Source organism: Suricata suricatta, chromosome 15 (genome assembly GCF_006229205.1).
Source record: "Suricata suricatta isolate VVHF042 chromosome 15, meerkat_22Aug2017_6uvM2_HiC, whole genome shotgun sequence".
NCBI lineage: Eukaryota > Metazoa > Chordata > Mammalia > Carnivora > Herpestidae > Suricata > Suricata suricatta.
The window spans coordinates 67,386,272-67,400,411 of NC_043714.1; the positions used below are offsets into that span (position 1 = coordinate 67,386,272).

The 14,140-nt window shown below is 45.6% G+C and overlaps 1 long non-coding RNA gene across 1 annotated transcript in view; it reads right to left on the reverse strand.

Moving 5' to 3' along the window:
* LOC115279148 overlaps window positions 1-14,140 on the reverse strand; it is a 94,842-nt gene extending 80,702 nt beyond the window's left edge. The window contains exons 1-3 of the long non-coding RNA XR_003903247.1: window positions 13,772-14,140; window positions 11,201-11,321; window positions 6,750-6,776 (exon numbers count right to left, since the gene is read on the reverse strand). This is a non-coding gene — a long non-coding RNA (uncharacterized LOC115279148). The remainder of the gene's footprint in view (window positions 1-6,749; window positions 6,777-11,200; window positions 11,322-13,771) is intronic.

The window sequence follows — 14,140 nt, forward strand, 5'->3', positions numbered from 1 at the left end:
CTGAGTGAAGTGAGATTGACCTAAGGACCCATCCCATCCTCACTGGCATGGTTGAGGGAAAGTGGAGGGCGGGGACGCCAATAGCCTACAAGCTAATGACATGGTTCAAGTCATTGAACTGACCCATTAAGATCTGTGAAAACAATTTTGAGTTTATTTTCCTGTAAAAGGAGTGGCCTTACTCTAAGTCATTCTTCTCTCCCTTCCTCAAACTTCTTGTGACCAAAGAGACACATTCCAAGGACCACTAACTGAGCACAATCTATACCCTCAGAACACAGCAAAGATAAATGGTTACTCTGGACCCTGATAAAATCAAAAGGTGTTCCAACTCTCTGCAATGGCCACCTATAATGCTTTACAGAATACAGCTTTTTTTTAAAGAAATAATGACATAGTGGGCACACTGTTATTTCAGTGAAATAGTAGATTGGGGGAATTCTTTTAAGCCTATCAGGTCATTTTGTACAGGGTCACCAGCCTCTTTGATAGAAGAAAGTATTGCTTGTTGCTCTGAAGACATGAAACCAGGGGGGAGAAAAGACACTTGGGAATAATGACACTCTCACCTCAAAGTTCTAACAACAACAACAAGGTGAAGTTAGAGGTAGTGCAGGCAATCAGCCTAATGAGAATCAGTGACTACTGAATTATGGATCACGAAAGTCATTTAGACATGAGACATTGGTCAGTCTTAATATTACCCTGTGGCCTACTGGTTCAAATCCAACTAGCATATGCTTTGTTTGAACTACTATGACTTTTTTTTCCCCTAATTTCTTACATAGTTGCAAGATACAGCACACACACAAAATTCTGTATTTCTTGCTTCTCTTTAAAAACATGAATATTTTGGGACATCTGGGGGGCTCAGTTGGTTAAGCAGCCAACTTCGGCTCAGGTCATGATCTTGCAGTTCGTGAGTTCGAGAACCGTGTTGGGCTCTGTGCTGACAGCTCAGAGCCTGAAGCCTGTTTCAGAGTCTGTGTCTCTTTCTCTCTCTGCCCTTCCCCTACTTACGCTCTGCCTCTCTGTCTCCCAAACATAAATAAACATATAAAAAATGAATATTTTAATAAATTTATTTTTGAGAGAGAGAGAGTGTGCAGATGAGCAGGAAAGGGGCACAGAAAAAGGAAACAGAGGATCCGAAGCAGACTCTGAGTTGACAACAGTGAGCCTGATGCAAGGCTAGAACTCACGAACCATGACATCATGACCTGAGTCAAAGTCAGATGCTCAACTGACTGAGCCACCCAGGTGCCCCAAACATGAATAATTTTAAGTGGTCAATGGTACTGTAAAAGCATTGTATGGTGACAGATGTTAACTACACTTGTGGTGAGCATATCAATAAGGTATAGACTGTCAAATCACTATGTTGCACACTTAAAACTAATGTAACACTGTGTCGAATACAGTTTTTTAAAAGATTTTCCTTAAGATCAATAAAAACAAAATACATACACACACACATACATACATACACGAATACCTGGCAACCCTGAGTCTGTATTCCCACATAGCTGGACCTTAACTGTGGCTCTCTGCTGAATCAAGCTGATGGTCCCCAGTTCACCCCAAACCCTTCTACTTACTGTTACTTACTTTTGACTCATTTCACTCAGTAAAGCTCCAAGGTTGTCAAGCCCTCATCTGATCTAATTCCTTTTGTATAAAATATAGAAAGACTGAGGTCTACAAGGAGGGAGATAGCAGAGTCCTCAGTCATAAACAAATGCATGTGCTAAAAATAAAAATCTCATAGGAATTAGGTTTACATGGGCCATTCCTTCCTCCTAAAGCAATCTGGTGGCCCAGCCTTCATAGTCCTCTGGGGGTCAGGTTCTTGGTTATATTCCAGAATTATTTTTAATTTGGACTGGATTCTGTCTCAGTACCCTACACTGAGCTGCATTTGTGGTGAAGGGCTTGAGTGAACAAATAGGATTAGGGGACCCAAGTGGAAACCTCTTGTCCTGCCTGGTTAGTAGCACTTAGATATTGGGATGGAGTAAAGGTGATGAGTCTGCCTGCTGCTCTCTCTCTGGGACTGTGGCCTGGTCTGACCTGCAGCCAATGGTGAACTTTCTTAGGGAAAACCCATCTTTGGGACCTGGAAACATGGCTCTCTGTGCTCTTTCCATTTGGTTCATGCCCCCATCCCCCTTCTGTGCTTGCAAAGGCCCAGGTTGTTCCATTTCTTGCCCATTTTCATAATCTTCAGCAAAGATCTAGAATTCGGTACACGGTACTTTCTGCCTTTCTTGGGGCGTGGGAGACTCTGGCATTAGGCTTTGCTACAACAGGGGAGGAAAAGAGCTCCATGAATCACAAGCAGGTAGAGGAGGGATTTGAGCAAATAGAATGCTTCCCTATTCATTCCTTCATTTATTCACCCAGTTATGTAACAAGTCAGTACTACTGGGCTGGGTGTCTAGAAGATCTAAACATGACTAACATACCGGCCCTACCCTCGGGAAGCTCACCAAATCAAATCCTGACCTGAGAGTGTAACACACGTATGACCGAAGGACCCCTCTGAAGCCTCAGTTTCCTCATTTGTAATAAATAGACCCTGTTAACTTCTACACTGGCCAACTGCAAAGAACAAGTGAGACCAGTGATGCTAACTTTCTTTACAAACTACAAAGCCCAACATCAGCACCTGATTACCATCTTGTATTACTTGTGCTCAAGGATGTGAACCATTGGGGAGCAGCAGTCTTTTGAGCAAATAAATACAGAAGTGAAATATCTTCCTTCCAGCAGAAAGCTAACAAATGTAGAAAGAATAGTAGAAATATAAAACCACCATGTGGTTATCATTGTGATAATAATCAGGCAAGGTTCATCAGCAAGCAATAAAACTAGTAGCTTAAGGTGTGAAGAGTAACAGAATGTTTACATAATAAAGTATCGTCTCAAAAGACTTTTACTAAAGAAGAAAAAAAAAAAACCAGTAACTTTAAAGTACAGAAACCTGGCAGACATCACCTTAATCTAAGTCAACATGAACCATAGTAAGAGAAACTGGCATCCCAGGCCTCCTGATATAATGCAGAGAAAAGGACATATCACTTCTATGACATTCCAGCTGAAAATGAATACCCTGAATCTCACTGGAGGAGACATTAAAGAGCATTCTACAAAATACCTGACCTATATTCTTCCTAAACTGTCACTGTCATAAAAGAGAGTGACTAAGGAACTGTTCCACCTTAAAGGAGGCTGGAGAAACAAACTCAAAGCAGAACCAGTATTTTCTTTTGCTATTTAGCAGATCATTGAGATAATTAGTGAATCTGAGTAAGGTCCTTAGACTAGGCGATAGTTCTGTATTAATGTTAACTTTCTAGTTTTGGTGATTTTACTATGGTTACATGAAAGAATGACTGAGGAAATATACACAGAATATTGAGGGGTAGAGGGCATCATGTCTGTAACATACTCTCAAATAATTCAGAAAAGTAATTATTATATAATTATGTGTATTATAAATATTTATATATAAACACATATATGTCTGTGTGTACACACACACGCACACACAAACACACACAAAGGGGGGAGGGAGGAAGGTGGCGATTAATCGAAGTTGGCAAATTATTAACACTGGGAATCCCTTGTACTCTTCCACAGAAAGGTCTGGCTGCATTTTCTGGAAACCGCAGATGCCAACTATGTCTTGCCCATTTTTCATCCCTATCTTCAGGGCTTCTGATATTCATGACAAGACGGGAGATGATGCTAAATGGGCCCACTTCCTCGGTGATGGTTTTCCCATAACTACCCATCCACACGACAGAGCAGCACCGTTAGGACTAGCTGTCACTGCAGAGCCAGCTGGGGTCTTAAAATTTTATCTCCTGGAACCCATAGTCCAACTCCATCTCTTCCATTCCTGATGGAAGGCAGAAGGAGATCTCTTCTGCAATGCATCATACCAGCACCCAGAGATCACGCAGAAATCAGGTGACAATTTGGTCTCTGGTGCTATTTGCATCATCTGATGGCTGCTGTGCTGGACTCTTCATATACCACTTGGGCCCTGTGGTCAGCTCCTATCCATCCTGGAAAAACCACGTGTAACATCAGTCCAGGCCTGGATCCTCTGCGTTTTGGAGAGTCCTGAAATGGCCAGCCCCAAAGAATGGGTACATTGTAACCCACCACCCCCACAGTGGCTCAAGGATTAAACAGGACTCCTTCCACCAGGTTAAGACAATCCAGAGAAAGTGCAAGAGTGCCCCCTTCTGCCCAGAGCTGGAATTTTCCTCCTTGGCCCTTCACACATTTCCATCTCAAGAGGACATAAAATCAAGCCTTCCAGATAAAAACGTGATTCCAGAATACACATTTTTAAACACTATGCTACAGCTGCTCTTCACACCTTCACTTATCTACAAGAATATTTCACCTTTATTCTTTCATTTCATCCCTGCAATGACCGGAAGAGCCAGGCAAAGCAGTGACATCCCCTAACAAATGTTTGAAACAGATAGTGGTGGTGATGGTCGCAGAAGAGGGCAGTTGTGGGGAGAAGCACTGGGCGTTATATGGAAACCAATTTGACAATAAACTATTATAAAAAAAAAAAAGAAAGAAAGAAAGAAAGAAACAGATAGTGGTGACTACTCCAGTATTAGGAAGACTTTCCTCCATGTCTCCATCTTCAAACCTCAGCAACCGTAAAGAATGCCTTCTAAATTCTCTGCACCCCCGACAACACAGGAGAGATTCTATACATCATCCTCCATGAAGCAGGCGAGGGAAAAGTGGTCAACCACCATGTAGAAACTATCCAAATGACTTACATCATTTTAAGTCAAAAATACAAATTGAACTTTCATGTGGGGATGTGACCAAGAGCTATCTTCTTAGCTTTCTGGTGAAGCTACTGCTCTCTCTCCCTTCCCTCAATGACAACTGCCAGAATGAAAATGGCTGTCACATCTGAAGAGAAAATTGACTAGCCATGGGCCACACAGAGCATGGGTCCAGAACATATACATACTGACAGGCCCAGACATACAGATAAAGGTCTAGAAGAATGTGCACCAAAATGTCAGTAACAGTTACTTCTAAGAACATTCAGGGCGTGGGAAAGACAGCCCAAAGGGGACTTCAGGCTTATCTGTGATGTTTCACATTACCATATAAGAATGTATTTATGTATTGGAAATGCAAGTGAGCATTAATTTTTTCTTAAAATTCAAAACATTTCTATATGAACATCTCAAATGTCAACTGCGGCATTGAGACAGCTTTTGTTTTTCCCAGACTAACCACAGCAACTATAAACTGTAAATCCAAAGGGGCCCTTCACAGTTCAATCAGTTGGTAGGATTTTAGGAAGACAGACCCAAATATCAGTCAGTGTTAGAACAGAAAAGGACAATGAAGTCCCTTTCAGTCCAAAGATAGAATTAAGAGTGCTAAGTGTATATTAGTACACTGTGCAGTGTTAAGGCCTGGTTCAAACTGGGTGGGACTTGTCTACCTTTCACTGCCACCCAATGTGCTCCTCACACACAAATCCCCCAGTCCCAATTATGGGAATGAATCAGTTCCCATTTGAGGCATATTCTCATGTCCTCTGGCCAAGGATTCTAACGTGGGGGGAGAGGATAGGGTGAGACTCTACTGTAGAAGCACATTAATAAATGTGTGGTTCCTCCCTGAGAGACATTTCAGTTGGAGGAAAAGAGAAAAGATTCCATGGATGACAAGGGCAAGCTAACTGGGTCCTCAGTGAGTGTTGCTTTCTCCATCTTCCGGGTAGACACAGATCCAGGCAGATGCAGTGATCCATGTGTCTGGGATTACCTACACAACTGAGTAGGGTTAGAAACGTTGTTCTTTTATTAGAAAGTCAAGAAGTTATGGTTTTGTGAGGGGAACTGCAGAGATAAACAGAAAAACTTGAAGGACCAAACTAGGGCATGCTAGGAGCTGGTGCTCTGTGGTAGGGAGAAGGCGGCTGTCTACAGACCCTTCCCTCAAATCCGGACACTGTTTGGTATCAGACTGCACTTACCAGTCATGGAAGGAGGTTTGCATAGACTCAGTGTTGTACAATGGCTGTGTTCATCTGGAAAAACAAAGCTACTTTTTTTTTTTTGAGGTAGTGGTTGCGTTCTTGAAAGCTTAAAATAAACATTCCCAAGAAGGTCTCTTCATAGCTGCTAATGGTCACAGAATAAAGAAATGTTTTCCTGAATTGCTCTGAGAGAGTAATTAACTATTTGGGCTGAAAAATGAGAAGAAATTTTAAAAAATACCCTCAGCTCTGCTACTCACTAGTTGTGTGATCTTGAACAACGCAGTAAAACTGTGATCTGCAGTTGTCCTCTGTAAAATGGGTATAATGATAACATGTAATTGGTCATGAGGTTGTCATACAAGACCATAAAATAGTGTTCATGAGCCCTGGTTGACAGATGAGTGCCTTGAGTCTGAAAGGGTTAAAGAGATCCCCAAGGAAACACAGGGAGTGGCAGAGTCCAGATTCAAATCTAGGTATACATGGCCGCAGTGTCTCAGGTCCTTCCACACTCCCTACGCCTACTGTTGCATGGGGTTTAATATTGGTTATTTAAATGCCATCCATCACTACTGGCCCCACCTAGAATAAAGTCTACCGACTAAGAGGTGCTCATTACACACATTTGTTGAATGAACCAATCCATAAATCAACAAATGAGGTAACTGTTGGTTCACTTGCAAATAATATTAAAGTTACTTACATAACACATGGAATAGGACTGCTTCACCTATAACAAATACAAGAGAGAGACGATAATATGAGAGTAAGATTAAGACGAAAGCAATCATCAATATGTTAGCAAACCCCTCGAGACAAGAAGGATGCCAGGCACCTGTCTTTGGAAACCCTGGAAGGTCCCTGGGTATTATCCCCTCTCCACACCTCATCTGAGAGCTCGTACTCTGAATTACAGAGAGAATTGTCTAGCTCTTTTCTCCATCAGCCTTTGGTGCTCAGAAAAAGGTCAGGTTTGAAACTGGATCTATTCCCTGCATTTCCATAGTTCTGGCTTAAAGTGAAACATGGGAGAGCTTTGTGATCAAATAACCAAGGTGATCAGATAACCTTTCATTATACAATAAAGGCCACCAGAGCCTGCCTCCACCTTCCACGCTACAGGAAGGGGATCCATGGAATGCTGAACTGCTCGGGCCGGCTCAGAAATGCAGCTCTGGCCTCCAAGACAACATCCGACCACCTTTTCCATTTGCATTTTACATTTTCGAGATCTTCATTCTCCTAGATCCTCTTGGCTATAGTTTTCAGACTCAACTAGAAAGTTTATTTAGTGAACTCACTGGTAGTTAGGAGCCACAGTTCTGGTTCTTACTCTACCACTTCCCAGCTGTATTTGGGCAAGTTCTTCAACCCCTGTGAGCCTGGACTTCCTCATGTGTAAAATGGGGGTGATACCCAGAGGCTTTAATGAATAGCACCTGGAAGGGGCAGAATGCTCATCGACTGGAAGGGTTCATGGAGTTGAAATATAGTGAAAAGTGTTAGTTTTGATTGTATAAAAGTGAGAGTGGGTTTCACAGAAAACAGGTGGGCTCGAAATTATTCCTTCCATTCAAGACCCAAGTTTTACACCTCATCTCCTTGGGAAGCTTCCAGTGAGTCCCTTTAGGCCTAGAGGGACAGGCCTCCCCTTGCTCTCCAGCACTTTCAGCAATTTATCTACCATCTGTAGTCCCCCAACCAGAGTGTGGGCCACAGGGTCTCATGAATGCTTGTGACGACTCATCAGCACAGATCATTCAATGAAAAATGCTTATGGAAGTCGCTGACTTGAAACTGTAGTAAGCAACACGAGATGGCCAGTTAGTCACTAACCATGGCGCTAAATTGTATTGCAAGGGAAGATTCTTATGATGCCTCCTGAAAATGATGACCTTGAGACTCAGACAGAGGAGGGGATTCTCCTTAGATAGCTGGGGTCTTCTGCCCCAAGACTAGTGATGTCTTAAATCTGAATTCTGAATAAACAACAAATAATTCTTTAGCATAAGTATGTTGCATGTAGTATGCAGGACATATAAAGAGTAAAAAAAAAAAAAAAACTATTTGTTATTTACCTGAAATTCAAATCTGGGTGGCCTATATTTTTCCCCCTGAATTTAGCAGTTCTACCCCCAAAGTCCAACATGGACCTACCTCATCAGCCTGCAGTCGCCTAGCTGATGGGGGCCAGGTGGCACTTTTTACGAAAGCAGGAGGGACAGGAATGGAAAAACAGTCTGGCACTGAGTGGGGAGCTCTGGGGTCCCCAAGTCACAGGAGTCTCACTCCAGGCACCTGGGGACGAGGCATTCTGAAAGGTATAATGAATAGCAGCACAGGACAGAGGGGGGAAAATGAGACTTTTAGTTAAACCCAGAATCCCACAGAGACACTGCCACGGCCCTTCTTGAGACTCTGTAGAGTTGCAGTAATAATATAACGACCTCCTATGGTCATTTGCAATGATTATGTGAGATAATGTGTTGAGTGCTAAGGCCTGGCACTTAGCAAACTCCCCAAAGTAGCCTCAGTGACCATTCTTACTTTTGAGTGAATGAGAAGGAGCACGTTGCATACTGCAATGAGACCTGTATATGTATTATCATCTCCCACAAACCTCATAACAGTTATCTACGGTGCCTACTATTATGAACTGCAATTGACGAGGGTTCAGAGAAGTTGACATCTGGCCAAGGCCACACAGATACTAAGTGGTGGTGATAAGATGTGAAGCTAGGTGGGCTTATGTCTCAGTCTGCTTAAAGTCTCTCTTTCTCCACCAAACTAAACTGCTTGTATCTTTTTGGGGTCTTCCCTTTTTGATACTCTGTTCAGTGCTGGCACCCACTAGGAGACATCAAGCCATTTCTGTCCGAATGGCTTTAAGCCATTCCTTTCTGGAAGCGCCTTTCTGATCCCTGCCTGAGGGAGGGGACATGGGAGCAGGAAGATTGTCCCAGGCTGTCTCTCAGGAAGTAAGTGCAGGACGGTCCAACCTGAAATGGGACATCCATGCAGGGTGGTTTTTCTCTGCCAGAGCCCCCTAAGTGACCAGCCCTGGGAGCGAGGCTTACTTCTGACTGTGACCTTCCACACAGGCCCTCAGGGCCCACTCTGCTCCATCTCTCTTGGAGCCAGGGGTGGGCTGTGGAAACATATGAGGGTGGACAAGTCTCACTGGAGCCCCCCCCTCCAATGGCCACCCCCCCCAGCCCCAATTCAGTTGAAGATTGCAGGAAGTGGTTTGTCCGTTTAGAAGTCATCTCAACTCTGGGGCCCTTCTGAGAAATGAGTTTGCAGTTCTCTAAAGATAGATTGCGCAAAACAGGAGGGGGCAGCCCCCAAGGACCCTCCAACAGCAATTCTCCTGAGGGCTTCCAGAGAGCTCTTCAAGTGCCTCACACCCCCCACCCGCCCGTCTAGCAGCTGCTGGCCCAGGATGGACCAAATCAACGCTCCACGCTGTGCTGTGTACTCTTGTGCAAGGTTCAGGTTTCGTATCCCCAGTGAACAAATTTCACTTGGAGGAGGGGAGGGGAGCTGAGGACAGTGGGGGCGGGGTTTTCAGCTGTTGGTGTCATTTATTTTCCATGGGATCTTAACTGTAATTTCAAACTGCATCTGGGTTTTCTGAAACTATGGGATTTGACGTGAGGTTCACGGAGAGTTTAGGCCTCTCTCCAGACTTTAGCTTTCGTGTCTAGGTGAACAGGTGGCAGGATCTAAGAACGAAAGTGATGGCAAGAAGTGGGTACCACAGCCCCCTGACAGAGGTGCAAGTCAATAAGCAAATAAGCAATTGGCTTGGGCCATTGGTAGACGGTAAGGACACAGAGGTGATTCCACTCAAAAACTGAGAATTTCCTAGCAATCGACCCAACAGGGCTGGCCTATGGTGGAACAAATCTACACCATATTTTTTACTTTAGACAATGAGTTTTTAAGCAACTGATTTTGGAAAGAAAGTAACTCACCCAAGAAGGACTAACAACAGGTTTGAGGCTTATACATGCCATCGGCCATATCCCTGATTATGACTCTGATCAGAATTACTCCTTCACTTAAGCAGCTCTCAATCTTATTCCAGTTTGTTTCTTGATCTTTTCTCCTAAGTGTTAGGACAACAGAAGTGACCAAGGCACAATGAACTTAGAGTCTAGTGAGAGATTTAAAAAAATGTAGACAAAAAAAAAGAGCCTGTGATTCCATATACTAGGATGAGTATTGCAAAGCGTAGGTTGGCAGAAAAGGAAGAGAGCATCTCTCTGGAGGGACAGGGAAGCTGAGCCTGGAGAATATGAGGAAAGACTTCCTGGAGGAGATGGCAGCTAAGCTAGGTCTTAAAAGGTGAATTCACCAGGCAGACAAAGTAGGCACGGCCAGTTCTGGCATGAACAGATGGCACGTGCAAAGGCATGCAGACAGAAAGCTGCCTGGAAGTGATGAGAGTTTGTAAGAGAGGAAAGGCTATGGGGTACAATGGGCTCAAGAGTCCCCAGTGCATCTGACGAGGGGAGACAGGGAACAAGCATCTGTTCTGAGCTCCACCCAGGCAGAGAGGGCTTTGAGCCACCCTGGAACCTATGAAAGCAGGTGCAGTGGGGCTTGGAATCCCAGGGTCAGAACCCTCAAACTAGACAAGACCTAAACCATCATCACTCCCCCCAAACCCCACCACTGGTGCCCAGCTCACCGTGACACACGTGCATTCGCAAGATCTCTGCTGTGCCTATCCCCAGGCCTGACCCCGATTTCCATTTGGAGCCTAGCAACAATCTGCGAAGTCACCACTCTTAACCTGGGTGCTGTCCACATCCCTAGGATAGGCTTCTCCTGTTCTCACACTCCCACTAGCTCTATCAGAGTCTCTGCCCCCCCCTCCAGGACTCTCTGTTCACTCTCTCACATTCCCACTGTTTCCCCAGCACCTTATTTCCCACTAACCTCAACCTTTCCACTGAATGCTCAGTCTTCCTCCTCACCTCACCTCACCTCACCTCAAAGCTGACCCAGAAGTTCTACAGGGCTCTGCCTCCCTGCCTCCCTGCCTCCCTGCCTCCCCGCTCAGAATCAGGAGTCCCAGGTACCACGGTCTTCCCACCAGCCCATTACTGCAATCTGGCAAAGCCCCAAAACTTGAGTTCAACTCACACTTGCCTTCTCTGCTCCTCTCCGGGGCAGCTGACCTCAGCCAGAGAAAATTGCCAGGCTGGGAAGCAACGCGACACCTCCACCACGCCCCTTCACAGGTGTCCTTGTCCACACCTGAGACCTGGGAGAATCAAGGTCACTAGTCAATTATTTTTCTTCCACTAGTTCAGCTGCCCTGCCATTGACTTCCAACACCTTTCCTTCCAGCTTCCCTATCCAGCCCCCGCCCTCCTAGCACAGCCCTAACTTCCTAATGCAACAAAGGTGAGGACATTAGATAAGCACGACTAAATTCCTGCCCAGCCTTCCCCTAAGTTAACTATTCCTGCATCTTCTCTCCCCCAGTATCAGATGTATTCATTTCCTTTTGCTGTGACAAATTACCGAATTTATTTATTCTCTTACAAGAAAATTTTTAAAAATCTTACTCTCTTACAATTCTAGAGGCCAGAAGTCCAAAATGAGTATCACAGGGGTAAAATCAACAAGTCAACAGAACGATTTCCTTCTGGAAGATCCAGGGGAGAATCGACTGCTTTCCTCTTCTGGCTTCTGGTGGCTGCCAGCATTCATTGGCTTATGACCGCAACACCCAATCACTGCTAATGTGGTCACACTGCCTTCTTTTCTATAATCAAATCTCTCTCTGCCTGCTTCTTAAAAAGGATACTTGTGCTTACACACAAGGCCCACCCAGAATACCCAGGATGACCTCTTATTTTAACATCCCCTAACTGAATCACATCTGCGGGGCACCTGGGTGGCTCAGTCAGTTAAGCTCTTGACTTCAGTTCAGCTCACGATCTCATGGTTTGTAGGTTCAAGCCCCATATTAGGTTTGGCACTGGTGGTGCAGAGTCTAATTCAATTCTCTCTCTCTCTCTCTCTCTCTCTCTCTCTCTCACTCTCTCTCTCCCCGTCTCTGCCCTGTCCCTGTTCATGTGTGCACTCACTTGCGCGCTCTCTCTCTCTCTCTCGCCCTCTCTCTCTCTCTCAAAATAAATAAACTTAAAAAAGAAAGACAAAAATAAATAACAATCAAATCTGCAAAGTCCCTTTTGCCACAGAAGGTAACGTTGGCAGGTTCTGGGAACTAGGACTGGACATCTTTCGGGGGTCATTATTCAGCCTCACACAGGAAATGAGCGTGGCCCCTCATCCTCATGGCCACCCCTCCACCTGCACCCATCAAGGCTGTCCTCTTCTTTCAGGGCCTCTACCTCTGGTTTTCTAGGTCTCCCATGTCCTGTGGGCTCTCCCAGAAGCCTGTCAACAGAATCAAGTGGCTTCCATATAAAAATATAAACACTCCAGATGTAACATTTCCCTCCAACCTCTACTCTATTTCTACTCTACTTTTCTTCCAGAAAGCTCTGGGAAGAGTATTCTTCATGTGCCATCTCTTCAGGCTGTGACAATCTCCCTTGCCTCCTATCACTCCACTGGGAGTGCTCCTCCCAAGGTGTCCGTGAGCACACCCTTCCCCAAACAATGAACATGGTGCAGTCCAGTCCTTACCGGACTCTCTGCCCACTAGTCAGCTCACTTGAAACTCTCTTTGCCTTGCTTTCATCCTCCTCCTATCTTGCTAGTCATTCTTTTTTATTCTTATTCATGGGCTCCTTCTCCTCTTGTCACTTGCAAGTCCTGTAATTAAGTCCCTGGGACACTTTCCTTCCCTGGGCTGGTACTCAGCTCGGGGACTATAACCTATTCTCATCATGTTAGCGACCATGTCTGTGCTGACGCACATGCCAGCAAGAACATCCGGCCTGTGTTCTGTATTCAACGTCCATCTGACACCTCCAGCCTGATAGACCACAGGCTTGTCAAGGTTACTAAACTTGGCCATCCTCCTGTGTTTCAGTCTCAGCCAAAGTCACCACCACCCACCCAAAACATCACCTACTTTCTTTCAGTCACAAAATCTTAATGATTTCACCTCTCGGTTTGTTCTTCTAATCTACTGACCTAGTTTAGGGCATGCTACCAAAGGCCCATCCCTGGTCTTACACCGCCGCTGCCAGCGGAGGCCCCATCCTCCACGCAGCCTCCAGGGGCCTCTGTGTGATTCCCTCCACTGAAAACGCTTCAGAGCCGGTTCAAGGTGGCAAGTAAGAGAATCCTGGGCTCCCTCCTCCCACGGAGACACGAATCTGCCTGCGGGACCATCTCCCCTGCAAACAACCTAAAAACGGAGCAATTCCCATACATCCAGCAAAGGAGGGAACAGACACATAAGCTGTGCGAGAGGCAGGGCTACAGCCTCGCTATGAACCCCACGCTGGGCGCAGCAACTCCCACTCAGGAAGGAATTCAAACACTGCAGCTTCGCCCTAAGGAGTGAAGGCTTTGGATCCCACATCGAGCACCTCCACTCTTAAGACCTGCACCTGCGACACGAGGCCGCAGTACATCTAGCTTTGAAAACCACCGGGGTTCCACGAGAGGAGCCCCGTAAAACGGCAGCGATCTGGGAAAGAGCTTCTGAAGGACAGACTCACCCCCCTCGGGGCTCAGTGCGGAGGCGCCAGCAGGGAGGCTCCGAGATGGGAAGGGAGAGAGACTCACTTGCTGGTCTTCGGTCTCCGCTGGAGGGGCAGGCATCCCATTTCGCCCATACGAGGCCTGCAGGCTGGTGGCCCGTTTTCCTGCTCGCCCAGGCTCCTGAGCGCCAGTCCCTCGGGGAAGGGAGCTTTCTCCCCCGTCACTCCCCGCCACACCTCGGGTTTGGGCAGCTGCGGCCTCAGGAGGCCCAGGAACTATCACTACTGAACTCTAGCAGTTCTTCGTTTACTCTAGATACAAGTTCCTAACCACACTGTTAAACTGAAAAATAAAACTGCCGGTTATAAACATGGTTTATGTGGGAACAGCAGAGAATCAGGACTCGGAACACGGAGCTTCAGGTGAACCAAGTCTGCTGATTGAAGAAGAGAA